Genomic DNA, 12,326 nt, shown 5'->3' with positions numbered 1-12,326 from the left:
AAATCTTAAGTTGAGGGTGTTGCCCATAATAATATTAATAAAAAAAACACAATTTTGTCTCATGTAGGAGGAAAAAAAAAAATCAAATTTTTATTGAAACTAAAGTGAACTAAGGATTTTTAAGAAATATATATATTTTTGCTTTATTAAGTCTTAATTTTCTTTGCAGTTGAGATTTCTGCAGCCATATCCAACAACAGAAAGCCTCTTCCTTATTTTCCTGCCTTTCTTAATCAAACCAGGTCAGTGGCATCCATATGTACACTAAAATATATTTGTAAAATTAAAAAGAACTGGGACAAAACTGAGTGTGGCAATGTCGTTTAATTAATTCATTATTAGGCTTTTTAAGCAGCAAAATAAATAGGACAACTACTGTAATCAACAAGAAATGATCAAATAAAGGCTAACAAAGTGGCAAGGCAAGTTTATTTGTATAGCACAATTCGTACACAAAGTAATTCAAGGTGCTTCGGAGTAACCAAACAAGAACTAAAACCCAGGAGCAACATGAGGAAGGATAGACTACAGGGATGGAAAGTAGAGCAAAACCAGGCTTCAACAGGGTCCAGGCCGAGGCAGACAGCAGCAGGAGGCTAAGGAACGCACCCCACCCACACACCCCGCTGAAGCAGGGGATTCTGGGAGCTTTTAGAAACTCCCTACCAGCCGGGTGATCTGTGGAGGGAGAAGCCTCAATCAGCTCTGCGAGAGGCGGATTCGGCAGCAAAGGTGAAGCTGGACCTCTGCAGGAGCTGAAAACACAAAACACACACACAGGATTAGGGTCATGCAGGGTCATGCAGAGCTCCCCCACTCCCCCTCCTTGTTGCTATTTGTGTGCACGCTGTCCTGTAGCTTACAGCCCCTCACACCCCCAACCTCTAGCATTATGACAACTAAACGGCGAATAATATTGGAGCTATCCAGCTGCATTTAGCTGAGCTGCCACAAGAACATGTTAATTTTCATCCGAGTAGAAATAGTAGAAACTCAGGAAATGGCTGTAATGTTTCAGAACAATAATAGACTGAAAATCTCACACATTCAATAACGGTTGAATGCAGGAATAGCACGCAGCGTAATTAACTGTGTAACTGAATTTCAGAGGTAAAAATAAATAAAAATGCCACAAAGTGACCACAGCTGCCGGTGTTTTACTGTGTTTTTACAGGGAAATTTAAGGGCAGCAAACAGCAGTCAAGGCAAAGCTAGCAGACTGTTGACACAAGTGAAGCCTCACAAAGAGAAGAAAAGAAAAGGAAGTTGGGTTTAATTAATCCGTCTCTGCTATTGACCCGCTTTCATATGTAGCTCTGTCGCTATTTAACATAAACAATGGGAGGAAAAGGCAACATGACTGCACAAACAGCTAAGTGACTGACTTCTGCTGAGGCTGATTAAGTGGGAGTATAATTAGCACACACATTAGTGATTTTGCCAGTCGTCGGGGCATCAATCTAATTCATTTAATAACACTTGACGCTGCTGCAGCAGTTATCAGCCCTTTCATTCAGGCGCTGTAAATTTTCCTTCTCCAGAATATGCGGTAATAAATATTTATCCGTCTCTTCTTTCCCCCCGCAGGATTCGGGTGGAAGACGGCAGCGGTTGGTTCCTTTAAACTCACTAACAGGTGGCAAAAGGAGGAGAGACTGCGACAGTAAATGAAGTTACCCAACATTAATTTAGCCATAAGTCAAACCGGCGCTCAGATTCTCAGCTCACCCAGGATCCTCTGTATTTCTGCAGTCAGCTCTGCACCGTCTCCATTGACTGTAGTCCATGCATTTAAATAGGATATTAAACTGGCTGTATCGCATATTCTGTTGGTTACTGGTACGGTCTTAAATCTTTTTTTAGTGCAGAGATACAAATTTCGTATGTATTATCTGATGTGGTGTTCTCATCATATGTCAGTGAAATATTGCTTTTCTTTTTTAGTAAAAAGTTTCAGTCATGTAAAACACAATCCTGTGGTATTTTGCTCCCTGTGGATGTTTGAAAAGCAGCTTGTTAATTGAAATAATGGCTGCTTTCTCTAAACTAATCCAGGACGTTTTGTCTGTACTGTTACTGTACATCTGTGTGTATGTCATTCCGGATAGTCAAACTTAGCCTTTTAATGTTAAAATGGCCTGCCATATGTGTGTGTCCTTGGATATCATTAGTCAGTCGTCATAGTGCATTTGTTGTGTGTTGTACAACAGCCTCGGGGTCATACCCTTCACTTGTCTGGTAAAAATATCCAGACTGTAATTTGACTGCAAGGAAAACAGGAAGTCACACACAGGCGCCGCACAGCTGGCAAAGAATGGTGGCGGAGGGGCATTTTCTTCGTTTATTAAAACTGAACACAAACATTCATGAATGTACTTAAATCTGATGTTTTCCTGTTTCTACTTATTTCTTTATTATGGTATCTTCCGCAATTTGTCAACCATTCAACTATTCAAATGTTCAGTTTTTTCCAGCTATAACTTCTGGTCCTTCAAATCCTTGAACTTTTCCAGATATTCCAGGATTATATGGATTATTTGTCCTGTCCACAGTACCTGCTTGGTGGTGTGATGGCATGACATGTACGCTGTGCTGCACAACTTCACTGGTTTGATACCTTGTGCTCACATTTTCTCACGAACATATATTTTTTGTTATTTTGCTATTTTCACTTCATTTATGGTCAACTTTGATCATTTCTTTCTTTATTTCTTTTTTTGGGCCAATTATGACCCTTTAAGTTTCATTTTCATTCAGCAATACAGCATTCAACCCTGCTGTTTCATCTGGAAATGCAGCTCCTTCTAGTTTTTGTTTGTGAAAATATGAACTGAAACATAAACAGATAAAAGGAGGTAAAAGGAAATGTCTTTCAGAAAAGTTTGACTAATTGAGGCTTGAAGAATGGCTGAGGACATCGTCGTACTTGCTGGTGTCTGGAAAAGAAGAAACCAATGTCAGTGGAGGAAGAGGTTTGGACTGGCCACAGCCTGAGCTCCACCCATCAGCCCTGGAATCCACAGAGGAAGAGAAAATGAGGAAGATGAGGAGAAGGCAGATGTCAAGCAGACTGGTCACACCTGAGGGAGCTGGAAAGGATCGCCAAGGACAGAAGACAATGGCGGGGAGCAGTTGGTGGCCCAACCAGGGATCCAAGGACTAACTAACGACGTTATCAAGCCTCCAATCTACTGTTCCTGGATCTGACTTCAACAGGGAAGCATCAAATGTTTCTCCAAGGAGAAAGAAGGGACTTCTTCTTGGTTTTTGGGAAACTGAAAGCTAGTAACACAAAATAACCCAAATACAAGGACCAAAACCCGACGCATAATTTTTCAATCATCATTTTTCGTCTGCTCCTGATTCACAAGAATTTAACTCTTGTGCTATCTTAGATGACCCCCCCCCCCCTTCCATTGACGTGTTCTCCCTACCATGACAAAGGTGGATAAAGGTGGAAAGATTTCATATAATCCATGGACACCAGTGAAGATCACAAATCATTGAAGAAAAAAGGTTCAGAGCACTGTCTAGTGGGTCTAGATGACCCAACTCCCAATGGTAAAGTGCCTATAGGATAGCACAAGGGTTACATAAAGAAATGGAATTTTAAGCTTTACATATGTCCTCCATTATCAGAAAACGTCTACAAGAACATGGTAAAAGCAGAAGGTGAAACAGAAGATCACGGACTGAAACAGCGTAAAGTTTTGGGAAAGCAGGTAAAGTCGTCTGAAGGTTTCCATCAGCCACCTGCTGCCTTTGCTTTGTCCACTCAAGTGTTTAGGCTTTCAGCTTATTCTTCCCCCTGATGGGGGGAAATATCTGTAGTGGTACACAAGGAGAATTTAAAAACACGTTCAATCAAAAGCTTTGTGAACAAGTGTCTGTTCAAACTTTGTTGCACTTAATCTCCATGAGCAATGTACCAGAAATGAGCTGTTCTGCATTTGCATAATGAAAGTTTCAGTTCAACCTTTCCTTTGATCTGGTGTCTTAACTATAAACTACAATTACTGTAGGCATGAAAATTCCAGAAAAATCAATCTTTTTCCTTTGTAGCTGAAAAATGATCATTACCTAGCAGGGAAGTGAAAGGTCTGCTTTTAGAGATTTAAATGATTATTTCCTGCGGAAGCGTGTCTTGCTTATTTTTTTCCCCGAAAAGAAAATCATACCTGGAAAGAAGCGGAATCCAGGTTAACCATTTAATTATTCACGTTTCATCCGTCAGAAACCCAAGCCCAGATTTTATTGCTTTTTTTTGGGATCCGTGATGACAGAAATATTAGTTTAGGCAAGGAGTGAGGGCAGGCCTAAAATCTGAGCACAAGCTCAGAAAATTGGCAGGAACCTCTTATTGTGCACAAATGAGAGGAGCCATCCTTTGCTTTCAAAGATGTGGCAGAGCCTGGAGGAGGAACAGGTCTATATGCCCTCACCCCGGCTTTCTTAATGCTTAATCAGCCTCCCGCTGAGCCAAACTCCGCTAACACAGACGCTGTCACGCTGGGCCGTAAAGAGTCGGCCTGACTGTATTAAGTTTGTCATTGACATTTAATAAAAATCTCAGGCTTCATTTAGTGGCAGCTGGACATGCTGACTGAGGCCTGCATTTCTTTATGTAAATGAAGAGCATGTGTGGTTAATGGGTGATTTATTCTTTGCTGGATTTGATCAGACAGAAGATGGTTAAAGGTAACCCGACGTCCCCGAGGCCGCAGGGTTTGTGGGAAACGTGACACATGGACGCACCCTGAAAGTGGTGGACTTCTACTTCATGAAGAGCACAAGTCTTTCAGGGAAACTGCTTGGCTTTGATAGAGCAAATGCTCAGATGCCAGACTCATCATCCATCCAGGAAACAAACGCACAAGAACAGTCTCACAAAGAGACAGATCGTAAAGGTCTGAACTCACTACATCAGCTAAATAACTACTTTACAGAAAAAAAGTCATCATTTCACTAATAAATACACGTATTCCATTAAAAATATTAGTGCAGCAGGAAAACAAGAAGCAATCAATTTTCAGGTTATTCCAGGCCCTTTTTGAGCTTTTTTATTTTTATTACCTTATGATTTACTTTAATAATGTATCTTTAAAACTGTTATTTTGTGACACTGCTATGGATAAATCCCTTTAGCACAACCCCAGCTTCTATTTTGGTAACACTTTATATTAAGATTCCTTAACAAGCTTTGTTAACGCATTAACAAACATAATAATAGAATTTTTAGGGTGTTAGTAAGACATTTATTAGTACAATAAGTCTAATAAGGTTTATGAAATTCCTTAGTTAACACATTTACAAGCATTAATATTAGGATGGTTTTAAAATGCCAATGATGCATTTATTGGGTTTGTAGATACACAACAAATTTGTCAGTGTTAACCCTTGTGCTATCCTATGACCCCCCCTTGCAATGACGTGTTCTCCCTACCATGACAAAGGTGGATAAAGGTGGAAAGATTTCATGTAATCCATGGACACCAGTGAAGATCACAAATCATTGAAGAAAAAAGGTTCAGAGCACTGTCTAGTGGGTCTAGATGACCCACCTCTCAATGTTAAAGTGCCTAGGATAGAACAAGGGTTAATTAGTGACTAATCCAGAAGGTGAGGAAGAACAGCTAGCAGTCAAACTCAGTTACAATACTGTTGGTCTTGTCCAAACGTAAAATTAAATTAAATTAAATAATATATTTAATATATTTAATATTTAATAAATACATATAAATATAAAATTAACTTTGTTAACAGTTTATTAAACTAGTTTATTAACTTTTTCCTTATTAGCCATGATGCTACCGTCATCCGACACTGGTCCATGTGTTCTTTTGTGTTTTTTATTTGTCTAAATTAAATTATTATATTTCTTTTACAGAAAGATTTTTGTCTGTTTAGTCTGTTTTAAGTTAAAAAGTTCTTTTTACAAGCTGTATGCTTTGTGGTTGTTTGTGGTAAAAGCATTCCACACTTTAGATGAGGTGCTGCAAAACATTTAATAAACTGTTAAAGTTAATTAATACATTTTTTAGCTTGTAAACAGTTTAGTAATATGGACTTTGAAGACAATAGTCTGACTTTAGATGTTAATAAATCTTATTAACATTTTCAGGTATTTGTAAGACATCTATAATGCTAATAAATATCTTGATAGCATCTGACACATTAATAAAGCCTATTAATTTGTTAAGTTAGTTAATAAAACGTTTTAAGCTTATGAACACTTAAGCTTGTGTGAGACATCTATAATTCTAATAAATGTCTTACTAGAACCCCAAACAATAATAATACTTCTGAATTTGTTAACAAAGGTTGTTAATAAATCATAATAAGCTTATTAACACTAAAACACTGAAACATTTGTTTTGTATCTATAATGCCAATAAACGTATCATTAGCATCTTAAAACCATCCTAATAATAATGCTTGTAAATGTGTTAACTAAGTAATTTAATAAACCTTATTAGACTTATTGTACTAATAAATGTCTTACTAACACCCTAAAAATTCTATTATGTTTGTTAATGTGTTAACAAAGCTTGTTAAGGAATCTTAATATAAAGTGTTACGCTTTTTTTAAACAGACATTATTCATCAAATTCCACAATAATTCCACAATGAGCCTGAAACTGTCCAAAAAACTAAGATTTTGAAAATTTTACAGTTAAAATGACAAACATTTACATCAAACTGTTTTGTTTTTCTTGTTTTACAAGAAAGGTCAAATGTTTAGAGACAAAATAAAAATGTCTAAATTTAAAAATGAGGCAAAGACAAGGTGAACAATGTGAAAAATATCTAATAACCACTAAACTACAATATTCTACGACGTTCTTCTATTCATTTTAGGGGGTGTTACATCTAAATGACCCAATCGTTGTTGTGTTAAGCCAAAAATGTCTACGTTAAAAACTCTTTGAAACCTTTACGATAGATTTTAAATCAAAACTGGTGTGTTTGTGTGTGTTGATATCACCCCATTATTTTCAACAGCTGATGTGGCCAATGAGGGTTCGGCTACTAAATGACAGACTCAAATTAAGCAGCCGGCTTTGACCTTTGGGCTATCCTATGACCCCCCCCCCCCCCCCCCCCCCTTCCATTGACGTGTTCTCCCTACCATGACAAAGGTGGATAAAGGTGGAAAGATTTCATGTAATCCATGGACACCAGTGAAGATCACAAATCATTGAAGAAAAAAGGTTCAGAGCTCTGTCTAGTGGGTCTAGATGACCCAACTCCCAATGTTAACGTGCCTAGGATAGCACAAGGGTTAAAATGTACAAAGAATGTCAATGCTATCGTCATTTCCAGCATCTTTTCTGCTCTCTCTCCATTTGCAGCTCCAGAAGCGAGGAGGGGTTAAAGAACAGCATGTTTTGGCTCAGACACACTTTCTTTGGAAAAGCCCGCCCTGCAGAAATCCTCCTGGATAAACAGCTGAGCGGAGCATCGTGAGGTTAGCAAGGATCCAGAAAAAAAATACTCTGATGGTTCAGTGTCGTCGACTCAAATCAGATTTTTTACTGGCACAATATTAAAGTAATATCCCCTCTCCACATCTGTGATTTAGGAATGTCTAATTCTTTGTCTTGATCTTATTTTTTGGATTCCAGGTTGTGTTATTGAAGTGAAACTGCTTTTCTTTGTGTTTTGATTTTTATCCATCACACCCTGAACATTCTCTGTTGGAACTGCTGCCTTCAGGCAGAAGATACAGGGCAATTAAAACAAGGACAAACGGTTTAAAAAACAGCTTTTATCCAAGAGCCATCGTGGCCTTTAACGCTGTTAAATAAGGTTAATTTATTAACGGAAGCGTGCAATAGCTGGACAAGGTGTAACCTACTGATGTTTTCTATTATCTTATTTCGCAATTTTAGTTTTTATTTATTATGACCTTTTTATTCCACCAAATAATTGCACTGTTATGTCGTTGTACAACGTACAGTATAAAGATATTTCTATTTCTATGAACATTTACATTTAAAGAACCCGGACTGAACCATGTTTGGTAAAATCGTGTGGTTTGTCATCAGGTTCACAGCCTGTTGTGTGTTTGTCTGCAGGATAATCCAACACTGCCAAGCAGATTTCCATGGAATTTTCTGGAAAAAAGTAGAGTAAACCACCAGCATTTTGATTTTAGTTAGCTAAATATGTAAAGTCCACCATAGATTTAACTGCACAACAGGAACTGTTAAGTTAATGGCTGATAAACTTTTACTTTTGAATTTTTTTTTTTACAGATATTTTAATACGAAATAAAAAAAGCTTAATTGTTTTCAACTAATTATTTTTTTCTTCAAATGTCCCTATTTGTTCAGCGTTAGTTTATTCAGGGATTCTAGATTCATCTTCGCCCTCATGAGAGGCGATCCATCAGTATACATTGTTCCACCTTTGTGTTACAGGTCTTCTTGTTCAGGCTCTGGAGCTGGCCTCATAGGAGCCTTCAGCGCTCCCTTCTCATTTAATCACGTCCGTGTGATGTACTGGCTGAGAGCTACATTTCGCCCAGCTTCCCTAATCTGATGGCAAATAAGGGTGACATCAATCTCAGCGTGTCAGAAAAAGTAATGGCCACACTCCCTCTTCTCTGTTTGGTCTACATTGATGCAAGACAGCTATTCAGCCTCAACTCCCCTCTCATCCTTTCTTTACTTTTTCCATTCATCACAGGAAGCCCCAGCAGATGAGGACGTTTAACACGGACCGTGCATGCTGAAGTGCACACTGCGCCCTCAAAGAGGAGCTTCTCAGACTCTTGCCACAGGGGTATTTACGGCTGTGATAAACACCTTTAGCCTCCGTCACGCTGCATAACCCCCCCGTACAGGCGCTGAGGGTTTTTGGGTTGTCCGGACCCGAGTGGGGTCATAGAGAAGAGCGGCTGCATCTTACAGTCCCACTCCGATCATCAACGGATCTATTTCCAAAGTTAACCCGGTGGTTTTTTAATTATGATTATGTAGTTTTTGCCAAAATCCAAAAACCTGTGCCGTTTTCTAGGCCTGCCCAGGTATTTTTTAGTCTGCTCCTGATTCCCAATGACTTAAATAAAGATGTACTCAGAAATGTCATTTTAAGCTTAATTGTCTTTATAAATGTCCTCCATCCATCCACAAAATCATGTTAAGAGCACCAAAAAACAATTTTCATTGGAGCAGGACTTTATCCCGTGTGCAATCATAGATGACCCCCCCCTTCCATTGACGTGTTCTCCCTACCATGACAAAGGTGGATAAAGGTGGAAAGATTTCATGTCATCCATGGACACCAGTGAAGATCACAAATCATTGAAGAAAAAAGGTTCAGAGCACTGTCTAGTGGGTCTAGATGACCCAACTCCCAACGTTAAAGTGCCTAGGATAGCAGAAAGGTTACGTGGATCGCAGGTGTGTCTTGTGGTTGTGCAGAGGCTCATACAGCCACCTCCAAGTACGCCATGAAAAATTGGAACATACCATTGTTGCGCGTGTAGGAGGTGTATCCTGTGGTATTCACAAGACTAATGGAAGTTCGACGCGCTTATGTCGTACAGATGATGCTGTCGTGTGGTCTCTATACACTGCACTCTAGTCGCTAGTGAGGTGCACGTGCTGGCCGTGTGCACGGGATGTACACGTGATCCATAAGTGCCTGTAGCACGCTAGTAACCCTTGTGCTTATGCTTCTCTCTATGGTTTCACTGAGCGTCGAGCACCTTCATATTTTGTGCAAGTTTGACCGTTTTCCCCCCACAGACAGCCGTATCCACCCATAAGGACAGCTGTGTCTAAGCCTTTGATTGAACCTCTAAGTTTTGAGAAGACATTTCCAGACATTTGGATGAGTAAACTTTCCTGCTGTATCTGAAACACTGCATGTGCCCCTAACCAGGTCCTGTAAGGTTTTCCCGCTCTGACCCGTCCACCTTTACATCAGGTTTCTGGTTTCTGCAGAGCTTCTTAGGAAAGCAACAGAGTCCGATGAGCTGGAGCGCTGCAACGAGCAAAGACGCGGGAAACCTGTGGATCAGCTGCTTCAGGCATCAACATCTTCATCGGGTGTTTTTCCTCTCAGAGCTGACCCCATGGGTGCACGCCTCGTTGTTTCTGCATCTGCGATGCACAAGCAGAGATGTTCTAACGTCAAATCCTGAAGAACGCCTCTGAAATTAAAAACATAAAGTGTTTGCAACGCGTGCAGAGAATGGAAGCACTGCAAAAGTTTCTTAAACGTTTGTAAAAGCATGCACACATATTGTGCAGTTGATTTGAAATATGGTGCAGCATAAACTTCACATCAATTACTGTTGTCTTCACAGTTGTATTCACTGATGAGTGCTAATTTAATAACAGAGCAGGGAGAAAAAAAACATTCTGGGCTAACAGAAGCACTTTTCTGCTTCTCTGGATTTGCTATGAAATGTCTGACAACTGTGTTGATTACAAATCAGTCTGAGTAAATTCACGCTAGGACGGGCTTTAAAACCCTGTCACACACAACAAGCAGAGAGAAGAAGGGATGGGGAGCGGTGCAGAGACTGCTCCTTCTCTGAAGCCCTTTGAGAAAATGCAGCAGCTTCTGCAGCTCAGAAGAGAATGAAAACACAAACGCACAACAAGAGGAGGCTTCCTGTGCTATGACCCACAATTAGTCATCACGGCGATGCACAAGAGCGACTCGTCCCAGGAAAAGTCCAGACCTTTCTCCCACTGTGAGATGACTCCATTTCCACAAATTGAAAGTGAAGCTTTTCGATCCACCCGCCAATGAAGCCACAGTCCAGGCACGAAGAGGAATTATGTTCTTTGCCATCTGAAACAGGGGGGTGTGATGCTGTGAATGCAGAGCAGAGCGAAAAGGACCCGGACCCCCCCTCTTCTAAAGTTAATGCAGCAAACATTCCCCAAATTCTCCTAAATGTTATTGACAGACAGGGCTAATTAAACGAAATGAATTCAGTTTAGGAATCTAAATGAAGATCTCAGACGTCGTGTGGGATTGTTTCACACCACAGTCTATTTATACGCCATAAATCTATGCCACGTGTGTGTGTGTGTGTGTGTTCTTTACAGTGGCATTTAAAATTCATAAATGCATGTAGATGCATTAGCTCAAGGCTGCCTTCAGTGTATAAATGCCACTGGTAAATGTGAAACGTTGCCAGTTCATTAGAGGCCTGCCTGGGGTTAGTGCAGCGCCGTGTTCTAATATTGCAGAAAAACAGATTAAAATTGTTGTGTCCTATTTTTAAAATACACAAGCAGGCCAACTGTAAGTGAGCAGCGGTTAATTTCATTCAACAGAGGAACGGCGATGGGCCTTCTGCTCATCATAGATCACGGGGGGGGGGGTCAAATTTAGGATAGAACAAGGATAGAACAAGGATTAAAGGGTCGGGGGGGGGGGGGGGGGGGGTTGGGGGTGTCCAAAGTTTATTGCAAAAAGCAGAAATGTTGTTCCGTGGATGGTAACCAACAGGTTTGGACCATCCATCACATTTCGGTTTCTTTTCTTCATTTTGTCGTTTTTTCCAGCCCAGAAGATGAAGAATGACATAAAGAATCTCTGAACCTGTAAAATTATGAAACTTTTTTTGCTGATTTTAACAAAACAATGAACTTTTTTTTTTTTTTAATATTCCTGATGTGCAACACAAACCCAAAGTTGACTTGTAACGAACTGTCCCTTTAAAAACAAGTGACAACTTAAATCAGGATGGATTACCTAAGAGAAGTCCTTCTTTTGTTAGTTTTTGCTTTTTTTCTGCTAAATGTAATCAGTTCCTTCAAATAGAAACTAGAAGACATTTGGTAGATATGAGAATTGGCAGTGAAGTCATTGGTTGGAATTAAAGCAGGTTAAATTCAGGCAATTAAAACAAAACAGACAAACAAACATGTTGTTTGCATGATATAGGGCTCTTTACGGGGTTCATAAGACAATGGATTTAGTGAAACTTTGGAATTTTGATGTTGGAGGCTTCTGCTTCAGATGTTTTAGTAAATAAAACCAGAAAATAATCTTGTAATTTAATAATTTATTGTTCATTAGTCATAAAAAGATGTTCACATAGTGTGAGTCTATGCACATTTAGGAAATAAAGTATTTATTATAACAAAACATTCTTAATAAACAACGTTTCAATAGGTTTTTACTATATGGATTATTTAGAATGCTGTCAATGTTTGTCTAGCTCATTAGGGATGTTAAAGTCCTTCTTTTTCTTTTTAGTAAATTGTTGCCTAAATAAAAAAATGTGACGTTGGTTTGCGTTTGCATCAGAGCAGCTTCTCCTGCTCCATTGTTCTCTTCTCTCAGTCGCCTTT

At 39.4% G+C, this 12,326-nt stretch overlaps 1 long non-coding RNA gene across 1 annotated transcript; it reads right to left on the bottom strand.

Annotated features, from left to right (window-relative positions):
* Positions 1-233: 233 nt before the first annotated feature.
* Positions 234-10,808, bottom strand: LOC110015182. Its single transcript, XR_002290316.1, has 3 exons — positions 10,646-10,808; positions 10,020-10,112; positions 234-755 (listed from the first exon to the last, which is right to left on the bottom strand). It is a non-coding gene; the product is annotated as an uncharacterized LOC110015182 (long non-coding RNA).
* Between the last annotated feature and the right edge of the window lie 1,518 nt (positions 10,809-12,326).

The sequence above is a fragment of the Oryzias latipes genome, chromosome 5 (assembly GCF_002234675.1).
Source record: "Oryzias latipes chromosome 5, ASM223467v1".
NCBI classification, from domain to species: domain Eukaryota; kingdom Metazoa; phylum Chordata; class Actinopteri; order Beloniformes; family Adrianichthyidae; genus Oryzias; species Oryzias latipes.
This window is presented reverse-complemented; position numbering and strand designations above follow the sequence as displayed.